This window comes from Hypanus sabinus, chromosome 28 (assembly GCF_030144855.1).
Source record: "Hypanus sabinus isolate sHypSab1 chromosome 28, sHypSab1.hap1, whole genome shotgun sequence".
Classification (NCBI taxonomy): Eukaryota; Metazoa; Chordata; class Chondrichthyes; order Myliobatiformes; family Dasyatidae; genus Hypanus; species Hypanus sabinus.
In genome coordinates this window covers 45,631,074-45,657,748 of record NC_082733.1, presented here as the reverse complement: position 1 = coordinate 45,657,748, position 26,675 = coordinate 45,631,074, and the positions used below count along the sequence as shown (strand labels likewise).

Here is a 26,675-nt window from a genome sequence, read left to right as displayed (position 1 = left end):
CCTGAGAAGGCCCTGGAGTGTGCATAACTAGACACTTGGCAAGGTCGAGTAAAAAGAAAAGAAATTGGGTTTAAGCCGAGTGGCCCTTGTGGGAATGGGCCAGTGTTAGTGGGGAGTTCAGGCTTTGATTCAGCAAGGAGAGCAGAGGCTTTAGGTAATTCTTTTTTTATCTAATTTTTCTTTCCTTCTTTCTTATTGCATTGTTGAAACAGTGGGGATGCTAGGCAGTATAGTGGATTGCTCCTCTTGCAGGATGTGGGAGGGCAGGAAGACCTCCAGTGTCCCTGATGGCTACACCTATAAGTAGTGAAGCCAGCTGCAGATAGTAGGTGTAAAGGAGTTACAGCTTGAGCTGGATGTATTCTGGATCATTCAGGAGGCTGAGGGGTTGACAGACAGAACTTACCGGGAAGTAGCTACACCCAAGGTGTAGTACACAGTAACAGGGTGACAATCAGAAAGGAGAAAGGGGATAGGCAGCCAGTGCATATACCCCTGTGGCCGTTACAGCTGTACCACCTTGGATACTGTTGGGGGTGTGGTGGCAGAGGAAAGCAACAGTTATTAGGTCTCTGAGTCTGGCTCTGTGGCTCAGAAGGGAAGGGTGGAAGAAGAGGCAAACTGTAGTGATCGGGGATTTATCGGTTAAGGGAATAGATAAGAAAGTTCTGTGGATGAGAATGGGATTCCTGGATGATGTTGCCTCCAGGTGCAGAGTCACAGACAACTTGGATTGAATCCAAAGCATTCGTAAGCAGAAGGGAGAGCAGTCAGAGGTCGTGGTCCATGATGGTAAAAGTGAAATGGCTAGGAAGAGTGACGAGGTCCTGCAGAGCTCAGGGAGTTAGGTGCCAAGTTAAAAGACAGGATCTCCAGGGTTGTGATCTCAGAACTGCAATCTGTGCCACGTGCTAGTGAAGCCAGAAAAAGGAAGACTATACAATTTAACACACGGCTAAGGTGATGGTGCAGGAGGGAGGTATCGGATTTCTGGATCATTGGGCTCTCTTCCAGGGAAGGTGAGACTTGTACAGAAGGGATGATTTTGCACCTGAACTGGAGGGGGAGACAAATATCCCTGTGGCAAGGTTTGTTAATTCTGCACAGAGGCGGGGTGGTGGGGGGGAGGTGTTGTAAGAGTTGCATGAGAATGGGAATCAGAATGCCAGAACAGATAATGGCATTGTTGTGGGGAAAAATGTTTTTAAGCCTATGTACAAAGTCAGGATTAGAACAACTGAGCATGGTGGGACTAATGTTCTAAGTTGTGTATACTTCCATGCAAGGAGTATTGTAGGAAAGGTGGATGAGGTTAGGGCATGGATCAGCAAGTTGAATTATGATATTGTAGCCATTAGTGCAACTTGGTTGCAGGACAGGCAGCTCAATATTCCATTATTTTAGACACAATTGAGTGACAGTTTAAAGGGGGTCGGGTGGCATTATTAGTCAGGGAAAATATCACAGCAGTGTTCAGACAGGACAGACCAGAGAGTTCATCTACTGAGGCTAGATGAGTGGAATGAGGAAAAAGAAAGGGATGACCGCATTAATGGGATTATATTATAGAGCTCCTAATAGTTAGTGAGATTTCGAGGAGCAAATTTGTAGAGACACTGCAGACCATTACAGAAAACGTAAGATTGCAGTAGTAGGTGATTTTAACTTGCCATATATTGTCAGGGACTACCATATTGTAAATGGGCTGGATGGGATAGAGTTTATCAAATGTGTTCAGGAAAGTTTCCTTAGTCAGTGCATAGAAGTCCCAACTAAAGAGAGTGTAACACTATGCATGGAGCCAAACGAGAGGTGGAAATCTTAAATGGATTTTTTGCATCTGTGTCTGCTTGGGAGATGGACACAGAGTCTACAGATGTGAGGCAAAGCATGGAGTCATGGACCCTATACAGATTACAGAGGAGGAGGTGTATGTTGTCTGGAGGCAAATTATGGTGTTTAAATCCCTAGGAGCTGACAAGGTGTTCCCCTGAACCCTGGGGGAGGCTAGTGCATAAATTGCAGGCTGGGAAACTTAAGAGTCCTTTGCAAAGGGTGAGGTGCTGGAGGATTGGAGGATAGCTAATATTGTTTAGTTGTTTAAGAAAAGTTTAAAGAATAAACCAGGAAATTATAGGCCAATGAATCTGACATCAGTAGTGGGTAAGTTACTGGAAGGTTTTCTAAGGGACCACAAATAAAAACATTCAGATGGACAGGGATATTTATTAGGAACAGTCTACATGCCGGCTGGTGGTGTGGTGGCAGATATTTCCAAATGTATCCATACATTCTGAAAAGAGAGGGTGAGCAGCCAGAAGTCTGACATGGTCCTGGAGAGCTGAAAAATTACAAATGTCAGTCCAGTCTTTAAGAAGGGAGGAAGACAAAAGAGAGGAAATTATAGGCCACTTAGCTAAACCTCAGTGGTTAGAAAAGTGTTGGAGTGCATTACTAGGACAAGGTTTCAGGGTAATTGGAGATAAAATAAGTCAAAGTCAACATGATTTCTGTGAAGGGAAATCTTGCCTGACAAATCCGTTAGAATTCTTCAAGGAAGCAACAAGCAGGGTAGTCAAAGGAAAGGCAATGGATGTCATTTACTTAGATTTTCAGAAGGTATTCGATAAGGTACCTCAGATAAGGTTACTTAAAAAGATAAAATTCCATGGCATTACAGGAAAGGTACTGGAATGGATAGAGCAATGGCTGACAGGCAGGAAGTATCGAGTGGCAATAAACTGGACCTTTTCTGGTTGACTGTCAGTGACTAGTACTGTTCCTCAGGGGTCAGTATTGGGACCACTACTTCTCACATTGTTTGTCAATGATTTGGATAATGGAATTGATGGCAACGTTTGTGGATGATACGAAAATAGGAGGAGAGGTAGTGCTGAGGAAGCAATGTGATTGCAGCAGAACTTGGGACAAATTAGAAGAAAGGGCAAAAAAGTGGCAGATGGAATACAGTGCTAGGAAATGTATGATAATGCATTTTGGTAAAAGGAACAATAATGCAGACTATTATCTAAATGGTTCAAACATCAGAAGTGCAAAGGGACTTGGAAGTCCTTGTGCAAGACTCCCAGAAGGTTAATTTACAGATTGAGTCTGCAAAATGTCCTGGTCCTGCTGTGTCCCAATTAACTGGAGTCCGCTGTATTTGTATTTGAATTTGGACTTGATTCTAAGTATTTTTCATTTTTTAGCGTCTTTTTATTAATACATAATCTTCTACAGCTATAAAATGATACAAAACTTCAACAAATTAATATATATACAATTAATAAAGCTGAAGAAAATAAAAAACTGATTGTAATAGATAAAAATGAAAAAAAAATTATGTACAGAAAATAAGGAAAAAAAAGAACCCCATCTAACTAAAAAAAAACCCACTGACTACAGAAAGAAAAGAAGAAAAAAAAACTCATTAGGAATCAATCCCCAGAGCAATACGACTTTTATTCATATATATATATATGAGAGAGAGAGAGAGAGAGAGAGAGAGAGAGAGAGAGAGAGAAATCATCAAATGCCTATTCATATTTATATAAAATAAAATTGGAAGGAAACCATATAAAATAACTCAAATTAAATGATAATATTTAGCAAAAGAGCCCCATCTTCTCTCAAAATCGAATCAGGGATCAAAAGTTCTACTTCTAATTTTTTCCAAACTGAGACATAACATTACTTGAAAAAAAACATTTAATTAATGTAGGGACAGAAGTATCTTTCCATTTTAATAAACTAACCCTTCTTGCCAATAATATAACAAATGCAATTACATGTTGATCTGAAGATGAAATACCCTGAATATGATGTGGAACTATTCCAAATAGAATAGTCAATCTATTAGGTTGTAAATTAATTTTCAGAGCTTTAGAAATTGTAGAAAATAAAGATTTCCAAAACGGTTTTAATAAAGAACATGACCAGAACATATGTGACAAAGTAGCTACTTTAGTTTTACACCTATCGCAATGGTTACCTATACTAGGAAATATTTTAGATAGTCTCTCCTTTGTTAAATAATAACAGTGAATAATTTTAAACTGAATTAAACAGTGATTGGTACATATAGAAGAAGGATTTATGTTTTTCAAAACTCGCAACCAATCTTCATTAACAAAGGTCATATTAAGTTCTCTCTCCCAGTCTTGTTTAATCTTTAGTGAGAGGTTTTCTTTTTGTAACAAAAGCAAATTATAAATTCTGCTAATAGAACCTCTCACTAAAGGATTCAACTTCAAAATGGTATCCAACAAATCAGATTCTTGCAGATATGGAAACTTAGATAAGTATTGTTTTAAAAAATGTCTAACCTGAGGATACTGCAGAAGATGTGTATAAGTGAGAGAATATTTGTTAATTAACTCTTCAAAAGTCATCAATTGACCATCACAAAATAAATCTGTAAAAGAACGGATCCGTTTATTTCTCCATAGGAGAAAAATGGGATTGGTTATTGAAGGTTTAAATTAAAAGTTTTAATATAAAAAACAAGACAACTTAAATTGTTTAAAATTAAAAATATTGCAAAATTGAAACCAAATCCATAAGGACTGTTTAATAACAGGGTAAAGATTTAAATTTGGAATTTTAGAGAGTTGTAGAGGTAATGGAGCTCCTAATATTGAAGTTAAATGAAATTGTTTAATAGCTTTTAGTTCCAAATCAACCCATAGTGGTTTTTGGCTCTTGTCAAGCCAATATAGCCAAAAACATAATTATCTAAATTAACAGCCCAATAATAGTCTTAAATTAGGAAGTGCAAGTCCACCATCTTTATTAGATTTTTGTAAATGATACTTATTAATTCTTGGTCTTTTATTGTTCCAAATAAAGGAAGAAGTAAGAGAGACACTTAGATCAAAAAAATTTTTAGTTAAAAAGATAGGTATATTTTGGAAAATATATAAAAATCTAGGTAAAATCATAATTTTCACAGCATGGATACGGCCTATTAAAGAACAAGTAAGTGGATTCCATCTAGAAAATAATTGTTTCATGGAGTCCATTAAAGGAACTATATTAGCTTTATAAAAATCTTTATATTTTTTAGTAATAATACCTAAATATTTATAAGTATTAATAATTCTAAAAGGAATATCATTATATATAAAAACAGGGGCATTTAATGGGAACAATTCACTTTTATTCAAGTTAAGTTTATATCCTGAAAATTTACCATAGTTTTTTAGTGTTTCCAAAAGATTAGGAATTGATACCTCAGGATTCGAAATAAACACCAAAAGATCATCTGCATAAAGAGAAATCTTATGCCTGGTTCCATTCATAAAGATACCATGAATATTTTTGGCTTCACGTATTGTTATAGCCAAAGGCTCCAATACAAGATTAAATAATAAAGGGCTTAATGGACATCCCTGTCTAGTACCACAAGAAAGTGAAAAAAAAGAGGACCTAAAATTATTAGTAATAACCATGGCAATACGATTCTTATAAATCATTTGAATCCACCTATTAAAATTATTACCAAAACCAAATTTTTCTAATACTTTAAACAAATATGGCCACTCAACTCTATCAAACGCTTTTTCTGCATCAAGCAAGATAACACATTGAAGTTGCTTAGATATTGGTGAATATATAATATTCATCAGTCTCCGAACATTAGAGAAAGAGTAACAACCTTTAATAAAGCCCGTTTGAACCATAGAGATGATTTTAGTTAAAATATTTTCCAAGCAGTTAGCCATTATCTTAGAGAGAACTTTTGCATCCACATTTAATAGTGAAATAGGTCTATATGATGAACATTCAATAGGATCTTTATCTTTCTTAAGGATTAAGGAAATAGATACTTCATAAAAGGAAGAAGGTAAACTACCCTTCTCAAAGGATTCATGAAATATTTCTAAAAGATACGGAGAAAGTAATCTTTCAAATTTTTTGTAAAATCCTACTGAATAACCATCAAGTCCAGGAGCTTTACCTGATTGTATTAATAAAATAGCTTTCTGAATTTCATGCTTGGTAATTGGAGCATCAAGCATCTGTTGATCTTCCGCAGAAATTTGAGGAAATTTAATCTTATGTAAAAAAAGCCTTCATTTTGGAGGCATCTGCAGGAAATTGAGATCTATAAAGATCAGAATAAAAATCTTGAAAAATATTATTAATATCTTCATGGTTACTTGCTGCATCTCCATTAATTTTACGAATCTTTAAAATTTGCCTTTTAGCTCTAGCTGCTTTTAATTGGGAAGCTAAGAGCTTATTACTTTTATCCCCGAAAATATAAAATTGACTTTTCAATTTAAGCAAATATCCTTCAATAGGATATGTTAATAATAAATTATATCATAATTGTAATTCTACTCTTCTTTTAAATGAAAGATTTGGAGAGATTGCATTAATGTTACCGAATTCTTTAATCTGTTTAGAAATTTTATCTAGTTCTATTCTTGTTTGTTTCTTCAGTTTAGCTATATACGAAATAATCTGACTAAATAAGCTTTTAATGTATCCCGAATTACTAACTTTGAGACATTTCCTGTATGATTAAAGAGAAAAAACACTTTTATCTGAGTTTGAATGAACTCAACAAATTCTGAACTTTATAACAAGTGTTCTGGAAAATGCCAAAATGGTCTAGTAGAAGTGACATCTTTCAGTTCAAATATTAGATTTAAAGGAGCATGATCAGAGATAGCAATTGCATCACACTCACATTTCTAAGCATTAAATAGAAGTCGAGGGTCAACTATAAAATAGTCGATTCGGAAATATATATTATGAACATGTGAGAAAAAAGAGTATTCTCTATCGCTAGGATGCATATGCCTCCATACTTCAATTAGACCATAATCAATTAAAAAGGAATTAGTAAGTGATGCAGAACGATTAGAGAGTTGATGTTTTGGTGATGACTTATCCATTAAAGGATTTAAACAAGTATTAAAATCACCACCCATTAATAACATATATTCATTTAAATCAGGTAATAGAGCAAAGACAGCTTTAAAAAAATATAGGGATCATCTATATTTGGTCCATAAATATTAACCAAAACCATTTTCCTATTATAAATTAATCCTTTAACAATCAAAAATCTACCATTAATATCAGCTACAATGTCCTCCTGATTAAAAGGGATATCGGAATCAATAAAAATAGAAACATCTCTAATTTTACTCTGAGAGTTTGCATGAAACTGAGGACACATCCAAGATTTAAAAAATCGAATCTTATCACATAACCTGATATGTGTTTCTTGAGCAAAGATTTTATCAGGTTGGAATTGGTTAATAATTTAAAATGTTTTCTTACGCTTAATAGAATGACTCCAACCACGGACATTCCACCTTAAAACATTTAACTGTTTAGATATCATCATGAGACTTTGTATCTAAAAATTTTCAAACAAAGCAAGAGGCTGAGAGTGGAAGACTGAAGCACCGCGGAGGGAAGCTCGTTTTTCTTTTCTTTAACTGATCGTGGAAAAGAGGCTAGACTGCGCAGGCATGTGACGTAGTGTGCTGAAGTTTAAAAGAAAGGCTGAAATATACAGCGGCTATCGTTGGAGTAGACTGAGTCAGAGTGGGATGGCTTTGGCTCAATCAGGCTTTGACGAGAACAGGCAGAGGCGAGGGTAGGTTCCGGAGAGTTTCTGTTTTTTTCTTCTTTTTTTGGTTCGGACTAGAGAATATGCCAGGCAGGATGTTGGAATGCTCCTCTTGCAGGATGTGGGAAGTCAGGGAGACCTCCGGTGTCCCTGACAATGATACCTGCAAGAAGTGCATCCAGCTGTAGCTCCTAACAGACTGCATTAGGGAACTGGAGCAGGAGCTGGATGACCTGGGGATCATTCAGGAGACTGAGCAGTTTATAGATAGTAGCTTCCAGGAGGTAGTTACACCTAAGAAACAGGGCACAGGTAATTGGGTTACTGTCAGGTGAGGGAAGAGAAAAGGGCAGGTAGTGCAGGGTTCCCCTGTGGCCATTCCCCTCCAAAACAGGTATACTGATTTGGATACTGTTGGGGGGAATGGCTTACTTGGGGCAAGCTGCAGCAGCCAGATTTCTGGCACTGAGTCTGGTTCTGCAGTGCAGAAGGGAGGGAGGAAGAAGAGGAGAGCGGCAGTATTAGGCGACTCCATAGTCAGGGGTATAGACAGAAGATTCTGTGTTCGTGACATAGACTCTTGAATGGTTTGTTGCCTCCCGGGTGCCAGGGTCAGAGAGGGTCACAGCATTCTGAAGTGGGAGGGTGATCAGCCAGATGTTGTGGTACACAGAGGTACCAATGACATAGGTAGTAAGAGTCAGGAGGTCCTGAAGAGTGAGTACAGAGAGTTTGGTAGGAAGTTGAAAAACAGGACCTCTAGAGTAGTAATCTCCAGATTGCTGCCTGTGCCATGTGCCAGTGAGGGTAAGAGTAGGATGCTCTGGCAGATGAACACGTCTGAGAAACTAGTGTAGGGGGCAGGGTTTCAGATTTCTAGATCATTGGGACCTCTTCTGGGGCAGGTGGGATCTGTACAAGAGAGACGGGTTACACCTGAACTACAAGGGGACCAATATACTTGCAGGGAGGTTTGCTAGTGTTAAAACTAGATTTGCAGGGGGATGGGAAGCAGAGTGCTAGAGTAGATAGCGGAACGGGGGTAAAAATAAATGATGTTAGTAGTTCATGCAGAGTCACAAGTAGTAAGGTTGTGAGTGGTGGTAATAATTTTCTGAGGTGTGTGTATTTCAATGTGAGTATTGTGAGAAAGGCAGAAGAGCTGAGGGCCTGGATTGACACATGGAATTATGACATTATAGCCATGACTGAAACTTGGCTACAGGAGGGACAGGACTGGCAGCTCAATGTTCCAGGGTTCCGATGTTTCAGATGTGATAGAGGCAGAGGGATGAAGGGTGGGGGGGGGGGGTGGGGGTGGCTTTGCTAGTAAAGGGAAAATATTACAGCAGTACTTCGGCAGGACAGATTAGAGGGCTTGTCTACTGAGGCCATTTGGGTGGAGCTGAGAAACAGGAAAAGTATGACCACATTAATAGGGTTGTATTATTGACCACCCAATAGTCAGTGAGAATTGGAGGAGCAAATCTGCAGAGAGATAACAGACAACTGCAGGAGACTGAAAATTGTGATTGTAGGGAATTTTAATTATCCACACATTGATTGAGACTCCCATACTGTTAAAGGTCTAGATGGGTTAGAGTTTGTAAAATGTGTTCAGGAAAGTTTTCTAAATCAATATATAGATGTACCAACTAGGGAGGATGCAATATTAGATCTCCTATTAGGAAATGAGTTAGGGCAAGTGACGGAAGTGTGTGTAGGGGAACACTTTGGTTCCAGTGATCATAACATCATTAGTTTCAACTTGATCATGGATACAGATAGATCTGGTCCTCGGGTTGAAGTTCTAAACTGGAAAAAGGTCAAATTTGAAGAAATGAGAAAGGATCTAAAAAGAGTAGATTGGTACAGGTTGTTCTCTGGCAGGGACGTGATTGGTAAGTGGGAGGCCTTCAAAGGAGAAATTTTGAGAATGCAGAGTTTGTATGTTCCTGTCAGGGTTAAAGGCAAAATGAAAAAGAATAAGAAACCTTGGTTCTCGAGGGATATTGGAACACTGATAAAGAAGAAGAGAGAGATGTATAACATATATAGGCAATAGGGAGGAAATAAGATGCTTGAGGAGTATAAAAAGAGTAAGATAATACTTAAGAAAGAAATCAGGAGGGCTAAAAGAAGACATGAGGTTGATTTGGCAGTCAGGGTGAAGGATAATCCTAAGAGCTTCTACAGATATGTTAAGAGCAAAAGGATAGTAAGGGATAAAATTGGTCCTCTTGAAGATCAGAGTGGTCGGCTATGTATGAAACCAAAAGAAATGGGAGAGATATTAAATGGGTTTTTTGCATCTGTATTTACTAAGGAAACCGGAATGGAGTCTATGGAAACAAAGCAAGCAAGTAGGGAGGTCATGGAACTTATACAGATTAAAGAGGAGGAGATGCTTGCTGTCTTGAGGCAAATCAAAGTAGATAAATCCCCAAGACCTGACAGGTTATTCCCTCTGACCTTGAAGGAAACTAGTGTTGAAATTGCAGGGACCCTGGCAGAAATATCTAAAATGTCGATATCCACAGGTCAGGTGCTGGAGGATTGGAGGATAGCTCGTGTAGTTCCGTTGTTTAAAAAAAGGCTCAAAAAGTAAGCAGGGAAATTATAGGCCAGTAAGTTTGACATCGGTAGTAGGTAAATTATTGGAAGGAATACCAAGAGATAGGATCTACAAGTATTTGGATAGACTGGGACTTATTAGAAAAAGTCAGCATGGCTTTGTGAGTGGTAGGTCATGTTTAACCAATCTATTAAAGTCTTTCGAGGAAGTTACCAGGAAAGTGGATGAAGGGAAGGCAGTGGATGTTGTCTACATGGACTTCAGTGAGGCCATTGACAAGGTCCCGCATGGGAGGTTAGTTAGGAAGATTCAGTGGCTAGGTATACATGGACAGGTAGTAAATTGGATTAGACATTGGCTCAATGGGAGAAGCCAGAGAGTGGTAGTGGAGAATTGCTACTCTGAGTGGAGACCTGTGAATAGTGGTGTGCCAGAGGGATCAGTGCTGGGTCCATTGTTGTTTGTCATCTATATCAATAATCTGGATGATAATGTGGCAAATTGGATTAGCAAATTTGCTGATGATACAAAGATTGGAGGTGTAGTGGACAGTGAGGAAGGTTTTCAAAGCTTGCAGAGGGATTTGGACCAGTTGGAGGAATGGGCTGAAAAATGTCAGGTGGAGTTTAATACGGACAAGTGTGAGGTATTGCACTTCAGAAGGTCAAACCAAGGTAGAACATACAAGGTAAATAGTAGGACACTGAGATATGCAGTAGAAGAGGGATCTGGGAGTACAGATACATAATTCCCTAAAAGTGGTGTCACTAGTAGATAGGGTCGTAAAGAGAGCTTTTAGTACATTGTCCTTTATAAATCAAAGTATTGAGTATAAGAGTTGGAATGTAATGGTGAGGTTGTTTAAGACATTGGTGAGACCAAATTTGGAGTATTGTGTGCAGTTTTGGTCACCTAATTACAGGAAGGATATTAATAAGGTTGAAAGAGTGCAGAGAAGGTTTACAAGGATGTTGCTGGGACTTGAGAAACTGAGTTACAGAGAAAGGTTGAATAGGTTAGGACTTTATTCCCTGGAGCGTAGGAGAATGAGAGGTGATTTGATAGAGGTGTATAAAATGATGATGGGTATAGATAGAGTGAATGCAAGCAGGCTTTTTCCACTGAGGCCAGGGGAGAAAAAAAACTAGAGGTCATGGGTTAAAGGTGAAGGGGGAAAAGGTTAAAGGGAACATTAAGAGGGGGCTTCTTCACACAGAGAGTGGTGGGAGTGTGGAATGAGCTGCCAGATGAAATGGTGAATGCAGGCTCACTTTTGACATTTAAGAAAAAATTGGACAGGTATATGGATGAGAGGGGTTTGGAGGGATATGGCCCAGGTGCAGGTCAGTGGGACTAGGCAGAAAAATGGTTCGGCACAGCCAAGACATGGTGGAGGATTACAAATACTTGGGGATAGGAATTGACAATAAACTGGACTGGTCAAAGAAAACTGAGGCTGTCTACAAGAAGGGTCAGAGCCGTCTCTACTTCCTGAGGAGACTGAGGTCCTATAACATCTGCCAGACGATGCTGAGGATGTTCTACGAGTCTGTTGTGGCCAATGCTATCATGTTTGCTGTTGTGTGCTGGGGCAGCAGACACCAACAGAATCAACCGACTCATTTGTAAGGCCAGCGATGTTGTGGGGGTGGAACTGGACTCTCTGATGGTGGTGTCGGTAAAGAGGACGTTGTCCAAGTTGCATGCCATCTTGGACAATGTCTCACATCCACTCCATAATGTACTGGTTAGGCACAGGAGTACATTCAGCCAGAGATTCATTCCATCGAGATGTAACACTGAGCGTCATAGGAAGTCATTCCTGCCTGTGGCTATCAAACTTCACAACTCCTCCCTCGGAGTGTCAGACACCCTGTGCCAATAGGCTGGTCCTGGACTTATTTCCACTTGTCACAATATAATAATAATAATAATAATAACAATAATAATAATAATAATAATAATAATAATAATAATAATAATAATAATAATTATTATTATTATTATTATTATTATTATCATCATCATCATCATTTAATTATTTATGGTTTATATTGCTATAAAATGGGCTGATTCTATTCTTGGTTGGTGTGACTAACAAAACCCAATTTCCCTCGGGATCGATAAAGTATGTCTGTCTGTCTGTATGCTCCGGGATTCAATAATGGGGATAGAAAAAGAGAAAAAAAAACCCACCCAAACTAAAAAGCCCAGAAAAAAGTCGATATCAATCGACGCAAGCCCCAAGAAAAGCAAAGAAGCCATAGACTTGATTCTAAGCAGACTGAATGATATGCCTCAATAACACAATGACCAGTACACCAACTGATTCTTAAGCCACTGCTTAATCTAGTCTGAGCAGTGGATCATCTTAATGTTGTTTACATTCAAATTAATTCTTTATGACTGCCTTGAAACTAATTCTTAAGCTCCTTAAATCACATTACTCGCCTTGAAAATTTACATTCCACAAGTTACTGTCTTTTTCCAAAGGAAAAAAATTGTATTTATAATGGACAAGCATTTACACAAGTTACATAAAAAGTATAGTAGGCAAAACCATTTTGTACAAGAGCTCAGCATCTATTTAAATTGCACTGTATCGATAGGACAGGCAGGAAGACATTAGTGATAGTGTGGCTCTGTTGGTAAGAGATGAAATTACATCTTTAGAAAGAGGTGACGTAGGGTCAGAGAATGATGAATCTTTGTGGGTGGAGTTATGAAACTGCAAGGGTAAAAATACCATTATGGGATTCATAAATAACAGGCCTCCAAGTAGTAGCCAAGATGTGGGGTTGAGATTGCAAAGTGAGCTGGAAAAGGCATGTATTAAGGGTAATGACACAATTCTAATGGGAAAATTAGGTTGGTGTTGGATCACAAGAGAGGGAGTTTGTTGACAATAGACAATAGGTGCAGAAGTAGACCATTCGGCCCCTCGAGTCTGCACCGCCATTCTGAGATCATGGCTGATCATTCACTATCAATACCCAGTCCCTGCCTTGTCCCCATATCCCTTGATTCCTCTATCCATCAGATATCTATCTAGCTCCTTCTTGAAAGCATCCAGAGAATTGGCCTCCACCGTCTTCTGAGGCAGTGCATTCCACACCTCCACAACTCTCTGGGAAAAGAAGCTCTTCCTCAACTCTGTTTTAAATAACTGACCTCTTATTCTCAATCCATGCCCTCTGGTACTGGACTCTCCCAACAACTGGAACATATTTCCTGCCTCAATCCTATCAAATCCTTTAATTATCTTAAACGTTTCAATCAGATCCCCTCTCAATCTCCTCAATTCCAGCGTGTACAAGCCCAATCTCACCAATCTCTCTGCGTAAGACAGCCCTGCCATCCCAGGAATCAACCTAGTGAATCTACGCTGCACTTCCTCAATTGCCAGAATGTCCTTCCTAAAACCTGGAGACCAAAACTGTACACAATATTCCACGTGTGGTCTCACCAGGGCCCTATACAAATGCAAAAGGACATCCTTGCTCTTGTAACAAAGGCCAACATTCCATTTGCCCTCTTCACTGCCTGTTGCACTTGCTCATTCACCTTCATTGACTGGTGAACTAGGACTCCTAGGTCTCTTTGCATTTCTCCCTTACCCAACTCTACACCGTTTAGACAATACTCTGCCCTCTTGTTCCTGCTTCCAAAGTGGATAACTTCACATTTATTCACATTGAATGACATCTGCCAAGTATCTGCCCACTCACCCAGCCTATCCAAGTCTCCCCGTATTCTCCTAACGTCCTCTTTGCATGTCACACTGCCACCCAGTTTAGTATCGTCAGCAAACTTGCTGATATAGTTTTCAATGCCCTCATCTAAATCGTTGACATAAATCGTAAAGAGCTGTGGTCCCAATACAGAGCCCCATGGTACCCCACTAGTCACCTCCAGCCAGTCCGAGAAACACCCATTCACTGCTACCCTTTGCTTTCTATCTGCCAACCAGTTTTCTATCCATGTTGAAAACCTGCCCCCAATGCCATGAGCTCTGATTTTACTCACCAATCTCCTATGTGGCACCTTATCAAATGCCTTCTGAAAATCTAGGTACACAACATCCACTGGCTTACCCTTGTCTAACATCCTTGTTACACCCTCAAAAACTCCAACAGATTAGTCAAGCATGATTTGCCCTTGGTAAATCCATGCTGGCTCGGCCTAATCCTATTTCTGCCATCAAGATGTGCCACTATTTCGTCCTTAATAATGGACTCAAGCATCTTCCCCACGACTGACGTTAGGCTAACGGGGCGAAAGTTCTCCATTTTCTCCTTCCCTCCCTTCTTGAAAAGTGGGATAACATTAGCCACTCTCCAATCTTCAGGAACTGATCCTGAATCTAAGGAACATTGGAAAATGATTACCAATGCATCCGCAATTTCCTGAGCCACCTCTTTTTGAACCCTCGGATGCAGACCATCTGGACCCGGGGATTTATTAGCCTTCAGTCCTACCAGTCTACTCATCACAGTTGCTTTCCTAATGTCCATCTGTCTCAATTCCTCTGATATCTTATGACCCTGGCCCATCCATACATCTGGGAGATTGCTTGTGTCCTCCCTGGTGAAGACAGATCTAAAGTACGCATTAAATTCTGTTGCCATTTCCCTGTTTCCCATAACAATTTCTCCCAATTCATTCTTCAAGGGGCCAACATTGTTCTTAACTATCTTCTTTCTCTTCACATAGCTAAAAAAGCTTTTGCTATCCCCTTTTATATTCCTGGCTAGACTGAGCTCATGCCTGATTTTTTCTCTCCGTATTGCTTTTTTAGTTAAGATCTGCTGTTCCTTAAAACTTTCCCAATCATCTGTATTCCCACTCATCTTAGCCCTGTCATACTTCTTTTTCTTTAATGCCATACAATCTCTGACTTCCTTTGTCAACCACTGTGGCCCCTTCCCCTTCTTTGAATCCTTCCTTCTCATTGGAATGAACTGCTTTTGCATCTTTTGTATTATGCCCAAGAATATCTGCCACTGCTGATCCACTGTCTTTCCTGCCAGGGCATCCGCCCATTTAATTTTGGCCAGCTCTTCCCTCATGGCTCCGTAGTCTCCTTTATTTAATTGCAACACTGACACCTCTGATCTGCCCTTATCCCTCTCAAATTGTAGATAAAAACTTACCATGTTATGATCACTACTTCCTAATGGCTCCTTTACTTCAAGATCACTTTTCAATTCCTGTTCATTACACATCACCAAGTCCAAAATAGCCTAGTTCCTGGTTGGCTCAAGCACAAGCTGTTCCAAAAATACATCCCTTAGACACGCCACAAACTCCCTATCCTGGGGTCCAGCACCTACCTGATTCTCCCAGTTCACCTGCATGTTGAAATCTCCCATAACGACTGCATTACCTTTAGCACATGCCAATGTTAACTCCCTAATCAACGTACCCAATATCCACGCTACTGTTTGGGGGCCTGTACACAACACCCATTAGGGTCTTTTTACCCTTACTGTTCCTCAGCTCAATCCACACAGACTCTACTTCCCCTGTTCCCAAGTCACCTCTTGCTAAGGACTGAATCTCATTCCTCACCAACAGGGCCACCCCACCCCCTCTTCCCATATTTCTGTCTCTACGATAGCACGTATACCCTGGTACACTCAATTCCCAGGCCTGATCCCCTTGCAGCCATGTCTCCGTTATCCCAACAATATCGTAGTTCCCCATTTTCATCTGAGCTTCAAGCTCATCTGGCTTATTTCTGACACTACGCGCATACAAGTATAGAATTCTTAGCCCATTTCTCCTTTCTTTGCTTAAAACACTGTCTACTGTACCTAACCCAGCTCCTTGAACTTCCATTGGGCTAATTGCACCCTGAATTTTGATGACCTTCTCAAGATCACCCAAACCTTCTACACATTTAACCCCATGTTCCTTCTGACCAACCCTCTGGATCTGGATCCCTGCCCCCTGCACATCTAGTTTAAACCCCCCCCGAGCAGCACTGGCAAACACTCCTGCAAGAATGTTAGTACCCCTCCGGTTCAGATGTAGACCGTCCCTTCGAAACAGATCCCAATGTCCCTGGAACAAAGACCAATTATCCAAAAACCTGAACCATGCTCTCAGCCTCGTATTAATGTGCATAATCATTCTATTCTTCGCCTCACGCGCACGTGGCACAGGTAGCAATCTCGAGATTGTCACCCAGGAGGTCCTGCCTTTCAGCTTCACTCCTAACTCCCTGAACTCTCTAAGCAGGACCCCCTCACTCACCTTACCTACATCGTTGGTCCCTACATGGACCACTACATCTGGGTTCATGCCCTCGTTCTCAAGAATAGCCTGCACCCGATCTGAGATGTCCCAGACCCTGGCACCAGGGAGGCAACATACCATCCGAGACTCCCGATCTGCCCCACAAAATCTCCTATCTGCCCCCCTGACTATAGAATCCCCTAAAACTATCGCTCTCTTCTCTTCCCTCCTCCCCTTTCTAGTTGAGGGTTCAACCTCTGTGCCAGAGGCAGGACCACTACAACTCATTCCTGGTAGGTCATCCCCATCAACAGTATCCAGTATGGTATACTTAATGTTAATGAGAATGGCCGCAGGGGTGCTCTGCTCTCTTTGCCTGCTCCCCCTGCCTCTCTCGACCGTCACCCATCTGCCTACTTCTTGGTTTTTTGGTGTGACTACCTCCTGATAACTCCTATATATCTCTGCCTCCCGAATGATCGGTAGTTCATCCAGCTCCAGCTCCAACTCCCTAACTCGGGCTGATAGGAGCTGCAGCTGGACGCACCTCTTGCAGGTGTGGTCATCAGGGACAACTGTATTGACCCTGACTTCCCACATACTGCATACGGAGTACACCACTGCTCTGACTGTCTCCCCCATACCTGAACTGGATTAATAGAATAAGTCTAAAAAGCACCTAGCGACCTTACCTTCTTCCCCTCAGCGAGCAATCACACAGGCTTACCAAAGTCCCCTTACGCCGAAGCCCACTTAGCCAAAGCCCAGGACTCTGCTTCCACGGACTCCGCTGCCCGCTCTGAAAAGAAGTCCTGCCTTTTAAAGTGTGCGCTCGACGCTGACGTCACTCGCGCCTGTGCAGTTCCCCCTCCTCCACAGGTATTGACCAGGTAGGCTTAAATCCTACCTACACGGTTGAATTCTCTGAGCTCCCAGCTGAATCACAAGCTGTAACTTGCTCCCGATTCAAATGACCACTCTGAAAAGAAGTGAATGCCTACAAGATGGCTCTTTAGCACAGCTTGTGCTTGAACCTACTCAGGGAAAGGCTATCTTAAATTGGGTGTGCATAATAACCCAGATCTTATTAGGAAGCTTAATGTAAAGGAACCCTTAAGGAGCAGTGATCATAATATGATAGAATTCATACTGCAATTTGAGAGGGAGAAGCAGAAGTTACATGTATCAGTATCGCCATGGAATAAAGGGAATTACGAAGGCATGACAGGGGAGCTTGCCCAAATAGATTGGAGGAGGATACTGGTAGGGATGATGGCAGAGCAGAGATGGTTGAAGTTTCTGGGAATATTTCACAAGGCACAGGATAGATAAGTCCCATGGAAGTAGTAGTTCACAAATGGCAGGGGTAGGCAACTGTGGTTGATAAGGGAAGTTAAGGATTGCATAAAAGCCATGGAAAGGGTAAATAAGGTAGCAAAAGTGAGTGGGAAGTTGGATAATTCGGAAGATTTTAAAACCAAACAAAAGGAAAAGATGAAATATGAGGGTAAACTTGCCAATAATATAAAGCAGGATACTAAAAGTTTTTTCAGCTATATAAAGAATAAAAGGGAGGTGAGAGTTGATATTGGACCACTGGAAACATATGTTGGTGAGGCAGTAATGGGGGACAAAAAAAAAAGGCAGGTGAATTTAGTAAGTACTTTGCATCAGTCTTCACTATGGAAGACACTAGCAGTGAGCTGGAGGTCCATGAGTGTCGGGGAGATGGGATGAGTGCCATTGCTATTACAAAAGAAAAGGTGCTAGACAAACTCAAAGGTCTTCCGGTGGATAAGTCACCTGGGCCAGATGGACTACATCCCAGAGTCCTGAGAGAGGTTGCTAAAGAGATAATGGATGCATTGGTCATGATTTTTCAAGAATCATTTAATTCTGGCACGGTCCAATCGAAAATTGCAAAACTCAAACAAATAAAAAGAGGGGTAGCTCAAGCAAAACAGCCAGTGAGTGAGTGGCCCAGTGAAGGAGTGGAGCTTTGAGGCTTTGGCTCGAGAGGCTTCAGCGAGAAGAGGTGGAAACGAGCTTGTTCCTAGTGAGGTAAGGCTGGGTAAGTTTCTTCAATTAAATTAAATTAGGAGTTGGTAATGGAAGTAATAGATAGGACAGTCCGGTGCTCCAATTGTAGGATGTGGGAAGTCAGGGACAGCATAATTGTCTCTGATGACTACACCTGCAAAAGGTGCATCATGCTGCAGCTCCTCAAACTGAGTTAGGGAACTGAAGCTGGAGCTGGGTGAACTTTGGATCATTCGGGAGACAGGCAGTAATAGATTGGAGTTTCAGGGAGACAGTCACCCCTAAAAGTCAAGAGACAGGTAACTGGGTGACTGTCAGGAGAGGGAAGGGGAATAGACAGAAACAGCAGAGCACCCCTGTGGCCAATCCCATCAACAATAAGTATACTGTTGGTGGGGTCCACCTACCAAGGACAAGTTGTAGTGGTCGTGTCTCTGGCACTGAGACTGGACCCTCAGCTCAGAAAGGATGGAGGGAGAAGAGGAGAACAGTAGTGACAGGGGATTCAATAGTTAGGGGGACAGATAGGAGGTTCTGTGAGAGAGATTGAGAATCCCGGATGGTCTGTGCCTCCCTGGTGCCAGGGTCCGCGATATCTCAGATCGAGTTCTCAGTATTCTCAGGAGAGAGGGTGAGCAGCCAGATGTCATGGTCCACGTGGGGACCAATGACATATATAGGAGTAGGGATGAGATCCTGAAGAAGGAAAATAGGGAGTTAGGAAAGAAGTTAAAAAGCAGGACCTCAAGGGTGGTAATCTCGGGATTGCTGCCTGTGCCACGAGACAGAGAGGGTAGGAACAGGAAGTTATATCAGATGAATGCGTGGCAGAAGAGTTGGTGCAGGGGGCAGGGGTTCAGATTTCTGGATAATTGGGATCTCTTTTGGGGAAAGTCTGACCTGTATAAAAAGGACGGGCTGCACCTAAACTGGAAAGGGGACAATATCCTGGTGGGCAGGTTTGCTCAAGCTGTTGGGGAGGGCACAAACTAGTTTGGCTGAGGGGGGGGGGAATCAGAACGTGAGTGCAGAGATTAGGGAAGAAGGACAAAGGCATGATGCTATGTGTTCTGAGTTGGTGAGGAAGGACAGGCAGGGGTCAAAACATAAATGTAGCCAGTTAGAGGGGTTGAAATGTGTCTATTTCAATGCTAGGAGTATTAGGAATAAAGGGGATGAACTTAGAGCATGGATCAGTACGTGGAACTACCATGTTGTGGCCATTACTGAAACTTGGCTGGAGGAAGGGCAGGATTGGCTGATGCAGGTACCGGGGTTTAGGTGTTTTAAAAGGAATAGGATGGGAGAGAGATAAGGTGGGGGAGTAGCATTACTGGTCAGGAATAGTATCACAGCTATAGAAAGGGAGGACGCTGCAGAGGGAGTGGGTGGAAGTCAGAAATAGGAAGGAATCAATCACTGTGCTGGGGGTAGTCTATAGGCTCCCAAATAGCTCTCAGGACACCAAGGAGAAGATAAGGAAGCAGATTTTAGAATGGTGCAGGAAATACAGAGTTGTAGTTATGGGTGATTTCAACTTCCCTCATATTGACTAGCACCTCCTGACTGCAAGGGGGATAGATGGGGCTGAATTTGTCAGGTGTGTTCAAGAAGGATTCCTGACACAGTATGTGGACCGGCCAACAAGAGGAGAGGCTATACTGGATCTAGTTCTGGGTAATGAACCTGGTCAGGTGATAGACCTCTTGGTGGAGGAGCATTTTGGTGAGAGTGACCACAACTCCCTGAGTTTCAGCATAGCTATGGAGAAGGATAAAAACAGACAAAATGGGAAAGTGCTTAACTGGGGAAGGGTTAACCATGAAGGGATGAGGCCGGAACTAACGAGAGTAAATTGGAAACGGTTCAAGGGTGAAAGCACAGAAGTAATGTGGAGGGAGTTTAGGGACCACTTGTGCTGGGTTCAGGATAGGTTTGTCCCACTGAGACAAGGAAAAAATGGTCGGAAAAGGGAACCGTGGCTGACGAAACGTGAGGCAACTCGCCAAAAGGAAAAAGGAAGCGTATGTTAAATATAAGAAGCAGGAAGCAGGAAGAGTTCATGAGAAATACATGGTAGCCAGGAAGGAGCTTAAGAAAGGAGTTAGGAGAGCTCAAAGGGGGCATGAGAAGGCCTTGGCATGTACGATTACGGAGAACCCCAAGGCATTCTATGTGTATGTGAAGAACAGAAGGGTGACAAGAATGAAGGTGGGGCCACTAAAGGATAAAGAAGGCAACATGTGCCTGGAGACGAAGGAGGTTGGGGAGGTCCTAAATGAATACTTTGCTTCAGTATTCACAAGTGAAAAGGATCTTGATCAGGGTGAGGTCAAAATAGAGCAGGCCTGTGCACTGGACAATGTGAAGATTAAGGAAGAAGTGTTGGATCTTCTTATAAACATCAAGATTGATAAGTCTCCAGGACCGGACGTGATATACTCCAGGTTGCTGTGGGAAGTGAGAGAAGAGATCGCTGGAGCAGTAGCTATGATCTTTGAATTCTCTTTGGCTGCAGGGGAGGTGCCAGAGGATTGCAAAATGGCAAATGTAGTTCCCTTATTGAAAAAAGGTAATACGGAGAATCCTGGGAACTATAGACCAGTGAGTCTTACGTCGGTGGTCTGCAAACTATTGCAAAGGATTCTTAAGGATAGGACCTACGAGCATTTGGAGAAGTACAGTCTACTCAAGGACAGTCAACGTGGCTTTGTGAAGGGAAGGTCATGCCTCACGAGCCTAATTGAGTTTTTTGAAGAGGTAACAAAAGAAATTGATGAGGGTAGGGCAGTAGATGTGGTATACACGGATCTTAGCAAAGCATTTGACAAGGTCCCCCACGAGAGACTCATCCAGAAAATCATGAGGCGTGGGATCAGTGGAACCTTGGCAGTTTGGATAAAAAATTGGCTTACAGGAAGAAAGCAGAGGTAGTAGCGAAAGGAAAGTATTCTGTCTGGAGATCGGTGACTAGTGGAGTGCCACAAGGATCTGTCATGGGACCCCTGTTCTTTATGATTTTTATAAATGACCTGAATGAAGAGGCAGAAGGATGGGTGAGTTAGCAGATGACACAAAGAATGGAGGAGTTGTGGATGGAGCTGTAGGTTGTCGAAGGTTACAAGAGGGTATAGACAGGATGCAATGTTGGGCAGAAAAGTGCCAGATGGAGTTCAATCCGGATAAGTGATGCATAAGTGAGGTGATGCATTTTGGAAGGACAAACAAGAAGGCCAAGTACAGGATTAATAGTCAGTTACTTAAGAGTGTGGATGAACAGAGGGACCATGGGGTTCAAATCCATACATCCTTCAAGGTTGTTGCACAGTTTGATAGGATAGTTAAGAAGGCCTATGGGATGCTAGGCTTCATTAATAGGGGGATTGAGTTCAAGAGTAGAGAGGTCATATTGAAATTCTACAAATCTCTGGTGAGACCGCACTTAGAGTACTGTGTTCAGTTCTGGTCAGCTCATTATAGGAAGGATGTGGAAGCTATGGAGAGGGTGCAGAGGAGATTTACCAGGATGTTGCCTGGATTGGAAAACAAGTCTTATGAGGCAAGGTTAGTCGAGCTGGGACTTATCTTTTTGGAGTGTAGAAGGATGAGGGGGGACTTGATAGAGGTCTACAAGATTATGAGAGGCATAGATAGGGTGGATAGTCAGTACCTGTTTCCCAGGACACGAATAGCAAACACCAGAGGGCATATGACAAAATTAAAGGGGGAAGCTTAGGGAGATATCAGGGGAAAGTTGTTTTTTTTTTAAAACACAGAGGGTTGTGGGTGCCTGGAATGACTTGCCAGGGATGGTGGTGGGAGCTAAAACATTAGGGGTACTTAAGAGCCTCTTGAACAGGTACAAGGATGAAAGAGAAATAGAGGGTTACGGGGTAGTGTGGGTTTAGTGGGTTTTTAAGGAATTATAGGGGTCGGCACAACATCGAGGGCTGAAGGGCTTGTATCGTGCTGTAGTATTCTAGTGTTCTAGACTGGAAGATTGCAAATATCACTCCATTCTTTAAGAAGGGAGGAAGTCAAAAGAAAGGAAATTATAGGCCAGTTAGACTAACCTCTAGTGGTTGGGAAAGTGTTGGGAGTTTATTATTAAGGATGAGGTTTTGTGGTACTTGGAGACAATGATAAAATAAGTCAAAGTCAGCATAGTTTCAGTAAAGGGAAATCCTAAGCTTGCCTGAAGTAACAAGCAGGGTGGACAAAGGAGAGGCAGAAGGCATTTGATAAGGTGCCACACACGAGGCTGCTTAACAAGATAAAATCCTATAACTTTGCAGGAATGGAGCGAAGGCTGGGGAGTGGGGATGACTGGAAGAATTGGATCAACCTATGATTGAACTGCATAGCAGACTTGATGGGCCGAATGGCCTACTTCTGCTCCTATGTCTAATGGTCTTATAGGAAAGATACTGGCATGGATAAAGGAACAGCAGACAGGCAGGAGGCAGTGAGTGGGAATAAAGGGGGCCTTCTCTGGTTGACTGCCAGTGACGAGTGGTGTTCCTCAGGGGTCAATATTGGGACCGCTACTTTGCACATCATTAGTCAATGACTTGGATAATGGAACTGATGGCTTTGTGGCAATGTTTGCAGATGATACGAAGGTAGGAGGTGGGCTAGGCAGTGCTGAGGAAGCAATGCAATTGCAGCAGAACTTTGACAGATTGGAAGAATGGGCAAAAAATTGGCAGATGGAACAGTCGACCAGTCAGTACTCGACCAGATTCCCAAGAGCCCAGTCCATGAGCACCTCAACAACCCCACCCCCCCCACCCACCGACCAAGGTCAGCACAGCCATCAAGCAGATGAGCTGTGGCAAAGCACCAGGCAAGGATGGCTTCCTGCAGAACTGTTCAAAGCTCTCAACCAGGAGTCACTCGAAGCATTCCAGGACGTCCTGGTCAGTATCTGGGAAGAGGAAGTAATGCCACCTGACCTTCGGGATGCTGCAATAGTTGCCCTATACAAAAACAAAGGCCCACGCACAGACTGTGGGAACTATGGGGGCATCTCCCTACTTTCCATTGCCAGCAAAATCCTGGCTCGCATCATCCTCAATACAATTATTTCAACAGTATCTGAAGGAAACCTCTTAGAATCGCAATGCAGCTTTCGGCCTAAACGCAGTACTGTGGATATGATCTTCACTGTTAGACAAATGCAGGAGAAATGCCTGGAGCAGAACATGAACTTGTACTTTATCTTCATTGATCTGACTAAAGTGTTTGATACTTTCAACAGAGGAGCCTTGTGGATCATCCTCGGGAAACTTGGCTGCCCTCCAAAGTTCTTCAACCTCGTACGCCTTTTCCATGACAACATGACTGGAGAGATTCTCTCAGCTGATGAACCTAGCGAGAAATTTGACATTTCCAATGGCGTTAAACAGGGCTGTGTGCTTGCACCAGCACTTTTCAAACTTTTCTTCACTCAAGTACTAATGCATGCCGTCAAAGACCTAAACCTGGGCATTTATATCAAATACCTCCTGGATGGGTCACTCTTTGACCTACGTCGCCTTGCAGCACACACAAAGACCCTCCGAAAGCTTTCATAGAAGCACTCTTTGCAGATGACTGTGCACTCATGGTGCGCCAAGAGGACCACCTACAAACAATGGTCAGCAGATTCTCCGTTGCATCTAAATTGTTCAGCTTGACAATCAGCCTCAGTAAAACAGAGGTCCTCCTGCAGCCTGCATCTAACAGCACCCCAGCCATGCATCACCATCAATGACACACAACTGCAGAACATTGACAACTTCAAATACCTGGGGAGTACTGTTATGAACCCCGTTAACTGAGTGTCTTACCAGCAAAGAAAGAAGTGTCCTTTGGAGTCTGGTGATACTATTTTCAACAGTTTTTATTAGTAAAAATACACAAAAATAATATCAATGCAAATATACAGATAATATACGTCATCAATACTAAACCTAAAAGTGCGGGTATAATAATAATCAATAAGAAAGAAGCTCTATCGTTGTCTAGGGGATAATGAATTGTCCAATGGAAAATAAAGTTCAGTTCATGCAGGCTGTGGTAGTTGTTGATCGCTGTGTTGCAATTGTTGGGAGGGGGGAGAGGGAGGGAGGGAGGGAGAGAGGGAGAGAGGGAGAGAGGGAGAGAGGGAGAGAGAGAGAGAGGGGGAGAGAGAGAGAGGGGGAGAGAGAGAGGGGGAGGGAGGGAGAGGGGGAGAGGGAGGGAGGGAGGGAGAGGGGGAGAGGGAGGGAGGGAGAGGGGGAGAGGGAGAGGGAGAGGGAGAGGGAGAGGGAGAGGGAGAGGGAGAGGGAGAGGGAGAGGGAGAGGGAGAGGGAGAGGGAGAGGGAGAGGGAGAGGGAGAGGGAGAGAGAACAGTAACAGCTATTGACTTGCCAACTTTCCTTTACGATTTTGATCCATCGATGCGTTGTTGCTGTGGCCATTCACGTATGACCCCTCCGTCCTTTAGCTAGACTGTTCTTGCGTGGTGGACTCGTCACCCAGGCAAGGGTGGACACACACACAAGCCCCCACCGGTCTCACTACAAAAACCTTGTGAGTTAAAATTTACCGACCCTCCATTCGGTTTCCGATCTCCCACCCTGTCTCGTGGGGGTTCTGATGCTCACTAGCATTTCTCCTGGTGCGTCTGAGGGGTGTTGCTCCAGACCCTACTTTTATCCCCACTCACGGGGTATCAGGTGTCAATTATGTTGGGATGATGTAACCCATCAAACCAGCCCACTCTGGTTGCCCTCTGAGGGGTTTCAATGAATAGAACAGTACCAAGTACACAAACCTTCTCCAAAAGACAATAGCAGTAATCAAGTTTCGTTCTCTTTTGTTAGCTGGAGACATTCCAACCTGAGCTGTGTCTCTTCTCTCATTAATTTTCATGAGTGGTTGCCAATATCAACTGCCTTTGGCAGATTTCCTTTTGTCCCTTTCATTTCCTTGGTAGCAGCCTTGAAATAGTAGCGATTTGCGATTTCTCCAAAAGTTGGGGGGTATGGGGACTTTGCACCCTTCTGCCCATCAGAGTTGTTCCTCATTCGTAACAGTACCATCTCCAGCGACGGTGCCCTTGATAAAGAAATCACGTCAAGGATCCAGAAAGCAAGCCAGGCACTTGGAAGGCTCCAGGTCAAAGTTCTGCAGCACAAAGACATTCGCCTCTCCACTAAACTGAAGGCTTACAATGCTGTTGTGGTCTCATCACTTCTATATGGCTGTGAAACCTGGACACTGTATCGCAGACATGTCAAAAAGCTTGAACAATTTCACAATCGCGTTCTGCGATCAATCATGCAAATCCGCTGGCAAGACCGTATCTCCAATCTGACAGTCCTGGACCAAGCCAATTCCACAAGCATTGAAGCCAAGGTTTTGAAGGCTCAGCTCGGATGGACAGGCCATGTGATCCGCATGGATGAGTCCAGAATGCCGCGTCATTTGTTCTACAGAGAACTGGAGCAGGGCAACTGTGCCCAAGGTTGCCCAAGGAAGAGGTACAAAGACAACCTCAAGTCAAACCTTAAGTGGGCCAAACTCCAGCCCTGCGATCTCGAACACACTGCTGCTGATCGGTCCGAGTGGTGCAATCTATGCTCCAAGGCAGCAAACAACTTCCAAGCCAACTGGTGCATGCAGCGCCTCAAGGCGAGTCAAGAAAGACACAGGAAGGCGTCCGCTCCTGCCCCAACAGGCGGTGCTCCTTGCCCCATCTGCAACCGTACATGTGCTTCGGACTTCGGCCTCAGAAGTCATATGCGTGCCCACAGACATTGACTGCGTAACACATTCATCTTCCTCAGTCTTCGAGAGACTACTACTAAACTAAATGTATGATAAGGCATTTTGGTAAAAGGAACAATAGTGCAGACTATTATCCAAATGGGGAGAATGTTCAAACATCAGAGGTGCAAAGGAACTTAGGAGTCCTTGTGCAAGACTTCCAGAGGTTAATTTACAGGTCGAGTCTGTGATAAAGAAGGCAGTTGACTACTGTTCTCTGTTGTCTTTTCCCACAGTGCACAGTGGCAAATCATGCCTAAACTGGCTGGGAAAGAGTTGTTGAATTTACTTCCAGCAGATTGAAAATCTGGTGGAGTGGTGCCACAAAAATATGCTCTCATTGAACGTCATTAAAACCGAAGTGATTACTGACTACAGGAGGAAACAACTTGGGCAGCATGGTAGCACAGCAGTTAATACAACGCTTTACAGTAC

The 26,675-nt window shown here is 42.6% G+C and overlaps 1 protein-coding gene across 7 annotated transcripts in view; it reads right to left on the bottom strand.

Moving 5' to 3' along the window:
• gabpb1 (GA binding protein transcription factor subunit beta 1) overlaps positions 1-26,675 on the bottom strand; it is a 111,917-nt gene that overhangs the window by 19,914 nt on the left and 65,328 nt on the right. The window lies entirely within an intron of this gene.